General features: G+C 31.5%; 1 long non-coding RNA gene across 3 annotated transcripts; it reads left to right on the top strand.

Annotated features, from left to right (window-relative positions):
* The first annotated feature begins 3,573 nt into the window (after positions 1-3,573).
* LOC148613963 (uncharacterized) lies at positions 3,574-7,507 on the top strand. 3 transcript variants are annotated; one of them, XR_015923173.1, is made up of 6 exons: positions 3,574-3,613; positions 4,801-4,822; positions 5,266-5,298; positions 6,567-6,599; positions 6,927-6,980; positions 7,392-7,507. It is a non-coding gene; the product is annotated as an uncharacterized LOC148613963 (long non-coding RNA). The 3 variants fall into 3 exon arrangements; XR_015923174.1 differs by lacking the exon at positions 6,567-6,599; XR_015923172.1 differs by lacking the exons at positions 3,574-3,613; positions 4,801-4,822; positions 5,266-5,298 and adding an exon at positions 5,812-6,060.

A 7,507-nucleotide genomic window follows, 5' to 3' on the forward strand; every position in this document is an offset into this window, starting at 1 on the left:
TAATAAAATGAAATTATAACACTACTGTCCCTCTTGAACTAAATGCAGTTCACAAAAACTAGGAGTAAACTAAAATTCAGTATTACTGAAATATCTGGCGTGTAGTTGCACTTACGTTAGTGTAAAGAACAAAATGAAAAATTATTTGAAAATTTACAATGTCTTAACCCTGAAAATATGTGTCGCGTTTCAAACTGCAAAAAATATAAGAACACACGTCGGCGATAGATATGGTTATAAAGAAATATAAAAATGGTCCACTGTGATAAAACAAATTGTAATACAGCGAATTCTATTTTTTTTTACTCAAAAGTCAGTTTATGTCATACTCTCAGGTATACATAAAACACATGAATGAAAAATGAACCATAAAGCGCATGAATATATTTAATCGCTTGTTGCATATGTAGATGAATTATAGTAGTAAAATTTTGAAACGCGACTGTTAACTCATAGACAAAATTGCATATCTTGAAAGACAAAGGAAGGAAGGTAGGAAGGAAGGCGAAATCATGTCAAATTACTTCTTATGTGTCTGAGCTTTTGAAAGTTTAATTAAAAAAATATTTGGGAAAAATATTTGCATATACCTTACTTGTTAAGTTTGAGAAATTTAATTAACTCTATATTATGGTTTATGATTTTTAAAATTACAATGTAGTTTTAAATTTTGAATTTTATGGTAGTACTATGACCCCAACGTAATAAGTCAGTAACAGGAAGTTGATATTGTAATACATAGCCGCTAAATGACTACACACACTTATCAAATTAATAAAAATATCGTATGCTTGAATTGTAATCTTTAAATTACAATCGCAGCACACATGAGTCATGAATAATCAAGAGTACATCTTTTTATTTTAAATCCCTAAATTAAAGCTGGTTTAATGCATTTATTTCATTAATATATATCTGATTTGATCCATTCATTTCAAAGACGCTAAACGATGTAAGTTGCCAAATTTTTATTTTAGGTTCATGTATTTAGCTTTGGTTTGTCAATTTCACAACTAGGAGCTATTTTTTTTTCTTTTATTGCTTTCGTCTTCGTCATTAACCGAATATGACAGTAAAACTCAAAGGCATTTAGTAAAATAAGATTGGAAAACACATTGCATGTTAATTTTGTCCCAATGGATGAGTAAAAAGATTGTTTTCCCCAAAATTTACATTTAAAAGATCCCAGTCACCTCATTTTTTTGTGGCTCCTACACACCTGATAATGAAGTGGAAATGACGAAGTGCTCAAAGTTGAAGAGGCATACTTCTTTGTATCAGGAAAGTCTTTTATTAAAAAGTAGTCATGCTTCTTGTACTTTTTTATTGTGGATAATGTGTGTAAAATGTAAGATACAGTTAATAGAAAAAAAAATGCTTGATTATAGTTTAATATTTTGAAACGGCGCTGACACAAAGTTTAATCGAATAATACGCCTAGATACTTATGCTTTTATTGGAGGGGATTGATTTAACAAAATATACTGGGTGTATAAAGCTACAAAATATATACAAGAGAATAGTGATAAAATAATTCAAATTCCTCGCAAATAAGACAGCAATGTATACAGGAATAAATAAAAGAAATGCTGAAAATAGGATGAGATAGAGATGGTAGAATTTTTAGATCTAGTCCCTGCCAACGTTGTAATTCATCTATTTGTAAGACCATGTGTTAGGGAATTGAATCTCACAGTCTTAAAAAATTCTCTTTAAACAGACAAGAATGAGTATTTGCAAGAATAAATGACGCAACGGTCGAAGTAATGATCCCCTCTTCTCTCTATATAAGGAAATAACACATCTACAAAACAAGAAGTAATTAACCAACCTGTAGAAGCCACGATTGATAAACTTTGTATAAATATAATCATTAGATAGAAAGGCTTAACTTCGCCATTGAAAAGGAAATACTACCGGGGGTATGTAAACCTTTAAATTGTGTGATACATAACTTTGCAACAGACTGAAAGAAATACTCCAGAAATACGGCATGCAATAAAACTGCCAAGTAAACTTGCAGGAGAAAAGTCGACATTTCGATACCTTGAAATCCAATTCGCAACTAGAAGATTTGTAAAAGTTGAAAGATGACATAAAGTGGGTGATAGTGTAGAAATAATGGATGCGAATGGTAATTTTTATAATAGTCTATCCCAATGAAATACCTCCATCTCAATCCCTAAGGCTTTTGCAATATGCTACCACAAAATATGGAGTGACACAGAGTGTTTCGGAGATTTAAGTATTTTTTTCTTTGCAATATTGCAAGTGGGTAAGATTGGGTAAACATCTAGATATTTCACCAAACATATCTTGTCTCATCTTTGTAAAAATATTCTTTTACAATAACTAGCCCCATATGAATGACAAAATAAAATATGAATATTTATTAATAGATGTAGCACAAACTTCTCAGTTTCTGGCTTTGGAAACAAACAAGATTAGATTTTGATTTTTTCCGTTGGATTTAACATCGACAGAGCGAGATAATTCAGGCTAAAACCGTGTTTAACAGGTTTTCTCGTACTTGTTGACAATGAACATGAAATGGATGATAAAATGAACATGAATAATGATGGAATGAACCAAGGGATGGGACAATAGGATAATAGGGTCGACAAATCTCGATTGCCACTAGAAAAATGGGGGAAGGGTAATTTCGGGCAATTTAGCCTCCTATTGCGGAGCGCAAAGATTCCTACTCCTATCGAGTACCACAGCAGGGTTCTTTAACGTGTGAGGAACGTGGCATATTTCCCAACACGGTGCACCACTATTGTTTGCGGTCAGGTTTTCCGTATTATAGCCTGACAATACCAGCATGTAACACGCCAGGGGTACCCCACTCTACCACCTGGGGCACACATCCCAGTTGTTCTGTGCCAGAGCGCCTAGCCCCCGGCTAGGTTTATGAGTACTATTTCGTCACCTTTTACAACATGCTTAGCGCTGCTGCTGGCCTATTCTTTTGACACCCGGACCAGCACGGGACTTCTCGTACTTGTAATCATTATCCATTACAAGTATGCTGTAATCATTATCCATTACAAGTATGCTGTGAGTTTAGTGTCCCCGCTGTTGTCTTACCAAATTGTTTAGTTTGCCTCGCATGCAACTTTGATATTATTACTTCTTCTTCAAATGTACCTGACTGCTTCATTTTTTAGCAAGTACTAATGTTTTTAACCTTCATTGATTCTGTTTATGATTGTGTAAAACATGATGTTTGTTATACAAATGAACACATACCATTAAAATGATTCAGAACTTTGATGGGTGACATATGTGTAAAAATGTATTGATTCATATCTCACAAAAAAGGTTAACATCGGAATTTTGTGTGACAATATGATGTCATTATCCTTAGTAACATGAATAAAAATACATTATCTATGAAATGAATTGTTAATGGACAATAAGTATTCTATGTTGAGCCATGGTCGTACCTATTTAGCAGTTTAATAACTTTGAAAATAGTATTATTAGTTTGCTGTAAAATATTTTTAAAATGTATCGATCAGGTTATACTACATAGCTCTGCCTATATATGTTGACATATTGAACATCTTTTTATTCTGCTGAAGCATGTCTTCCCCGCAAGTAATTGAAGGTAAGAGCTAAGTTTTATTATATATACCTGTAAAACTAAGTGGGGGTAACTTAAGTTTATTGGATATTTACAGACATTACTCTATTTTATGATTAGTGATATGTGAAAAGGGTAGGCATTTTAGTTGCAGTGTATGTGACAGGGGTTAGCATATACAAAAAAGGCTATATAGTTAATAAATTTACACATGGTAATTGATTTGGCATAGATTGATTAAATCATCCTTAAAACTATCAAAATAAATAAAAAATAACATTTGATAAGCACATCAGCACCATGAAGACTGATTTATTCAACGAGTCATAGTTTTCCTTTCCTCGTTTGTCTACCCCGGACTTGACTTTTTATGAGCAACTCGGCAGGTATTTCTAGAAAAGCAGAGGACGCTTACCCTACCGGTGCACCTGGTCCATGCTGCTAGTTTTTAGTGGAGTCCGAGTTGCTCATTTACTTTTGTTACTTTGTATGTATGATTTTAGTTACTTTATGTTCTTTGTTGTGTATGTCTGTTTTCCATGTCTGGTCTTTGTCCCTGGAATACATTATTTTGATTACCGCTATAACCTTGGTTCCCTTGATTACTCTTTAACCAACTACCCCTGACAAGATAATCATGTCTTTAAATACTAAGTCATATGTTATGATCAGTATCCTGGTGTGATATGTAGATACAGCAAAATGCCATGTATATATATATGAATGAGTTGAATAAATGCATAACATATGTATGAGGGTGTCTGTTTTTCACTTCCCCGCCTTTGTGTTAAACAACATGGTAGGAAAGACTTGCTTTTCCTTATAGTAGTGCTGTAAATTTATGAAAAATTACGATGTTTTTTTTTCCTTATTACAAACCCGAATATGACATAATTTTTTTAATATTTTATATTATTGATATAGGATATTTCTCATAACCGGCAAAATGTTTTTTGTATGATTCATTTTCTTGTAATTACAGAATTGAGGTAATCCATGTTAGATGAAAAACCTAAATACATGTTGTGTTTCGTTCAACAAATCGATTCAGGTAAAATTTGTTGAGTTGAGTTGTTTTCAGGGTTTGTTTTTAATTATTGTTTCTAACCTTTAAACATTACACTAAATGAATCAACGTCCAATTATTCTACAATTTATGAAATGAAAGGAAAAAGGGAAAAAGAAAATAAATCCTCTCGTAATTTCTTCAGATCGTTATCCATATGGAAACAAGTGAGTATGAATCTACAGTGTCCCAATTACATTGATGTTATACCACGTGATGATAATTCGATCAACCCTGGTAAACATGCGCTTATTGACATTTGTCTGCAATATAACTGAATGTGATTAGATCAAACATGCTAATCGCAATATTATTAACAGAAATTTGCTTTTCCGTTATTTTGATAACCGCATTTAATAATTTTTAATGTCAGATTTGAACATTTTTTATTCATTTTGATAATTTTCTTGAATATTTGAACTTGTTGACACATATTTTTATTTTTAGAAATTCAGGATCTTTATAAAGATAATTTGTTATATATTTGTCCTATCTTTCAGAAGTAGTAACTGCAAATGAACTGATTGTAGTCGTCTATTATAACTCAATTTGATATATAATGTTGCATTATCTTGATGCTTTATAAAATTGTTTTCCATCTTTTCTTCAGTGATTCTGGAAGTAATGGCGATAGTGGGCATGGGTAATAATCAATTATTTGTCAATTTAGAATTTTCTGTTCAACAATGGTGGTTTACGTTACGGCGTTATTCGACTCAATGTCGTACTTGTCCAATATTTGAAACTACAATTAAAAACAATAATTCTATGGTATTTTAAAACAACCACTAATTATATATATTTTTTGTTGTTGATTTCAATAATACTCATAAAAACGCAGATCACGTTTATGGAACACTTAAGGAAGTAGATCTTGGGTACCTAATGCCGATTTTGAACAATGATGATTAAAATATTGCTTTTTCAGAAATTTAAATCATTAGCAAACTGAACAATATCTGGCATTTTCTGGTCATTTTGGCAATATATTTAAATAAATAGGTAAAAATTAAGTCAAGTTCATTTTAATATGTTTAAAAGGATTTAAAATATAAATATTTAAAATATTTGTTTTATTCCATCTATTTTGTAGAATAGATCCTAGGTTTTAATTTACCAAAATAACAAAAAGGGGAGTAAAAACTTTCTGTTATTTGCTTATACAAAATCTTAATATTGCAAAATTCCATAATTCAATTTTCGTACAAAGCGGATATTCTATGGACAATTTATTATTGGTTAGCCGTACTGTCTCCTGACAGAGATTATTTTCATATTTCATATTTCAAGCTCTGCAATAACATAAGAGTTGTGATATGAACACTCCATACGCAGGTGCTGAAGGGATGTTGCCACAGATGAAAGAAAAGTTGACGATTTTGAATGAAAAGTCATCACGTTTGTCGTAAGGATCGGTCAACAGTTTTCCGTTACCATCGATTTCTAAGTGTGGGTCAAGATATGAGGCTGTGTTCACGGTGACTGGAGTATCCTTTATCTCAAGTTCTGGAGTAGATGCAATGTATCAAAAGTGAACAAATTCAGAGAAATATTTACAAACTGATATTTGACCAATTAATATTGACTCTGATTCTGATAACTCTGCCACAGAAAACAATTTTACAATGAATGTAGATAACCAATGTCAGCCGTGCAAAATCACTTGTAATCAAAACCGTAAGCGTGCAAAATCACAAAATATGGGTATGTTAAAAGTACATCGTCTAAATGGAAACTATATAATACGAAATGTAACCGTGTTTAGTGATATTGTTCTTTACATATTGTTAATGTATTCAAAATTAATCTAAACAAACATTAATTTGATCATTAGATGCTCAGATTGATAATTTAGTTTACAAAATTCCAACAAATCTATATGAAAACGTTTTTCAAACTTTTCTTTTTTAGTAAATCCGTAGGTAATGGCGACAGAACACATAGGTAATACTTATATATTTGTCAATTCTAATCAAACATTCTCTGCTCTGATTAATAAATAGTTCAACATGAATAAGGTTAGGGTATGATATTCTTGAATAATTTCCCTTAGTAATAGATATTTAGTTTTGTGTTGATTTAATTAAATTTGATGACGCAGTGTGTTCTGTTACCTGTCCTGACTGTTATCATTCGTTACGTGTTTTTTCATGAATCCATAATAGAATCAGCAGGAACATCATTTGGTAATCTATTTTCCTCAGATTGATAAAAGGTTTTGCATAATCTCGGTGATTTTTTATTTAATTGTTTCTTCAACTTTTTCTTTAGCAAATCCGGAAGTAATGGCGATAATAAACGAAGTAATGGCGATAGTAAACATCGGTAATACTTTTATTATTTGTTAGAGGCTATTCCTAGAAACAGGTGTACAGCATATCGAATATTCTATTGAATATGAATGGAATTTTTTTAAATTTTACAATTGCTGGATTTGTTTACTCCAATTACTGATATGCTTGTTGAAGTTTTATGAAGAAACGTCATTAAGGTCATATAGAAACTTATGATCGAACAGTTTTTATTCAGAATGATAGTTATTTTGCTACATTGAAAGAATGTTTATACAAATATTGATCGGCGTTTTCTGTGTTGCCTTTTTAGCATTTTTTCTTTTCGTCTGGAATCCGAAATTGTTGTCAAAAACATTTCTTTGAGCGTTTATTTTTACTCAAATAAAGACATATTTGTGTATATGCTTGATAATTTTGTATTGAAGCTGTTCTTTATTTTTAGTGAATCTGGATATAATGACGACAATGAGCACCAACCGAACTAATTCAGCTTTCCTCCAATCAAAGATGGCAGATATAATCGATTAGATAATTAAATCCCCAGTCAGTTGCAGATAA

The sequence above is a fragment of the Perna viridis genome, chromosome 6 (genome assembly GCF_037379345.1).
Source record: "Perna viridis isolate PV_CMFRI_1.1 ecotype Kerala chromosome 6, ASM3737934v1, whole genome shotgun sequence".
Taxonomy (NCBI): Eukaryota; Metazoa; Mollusca; class Bivalvia; order Mytilida; family Mytilidae; genus Perna; species Perna viridis.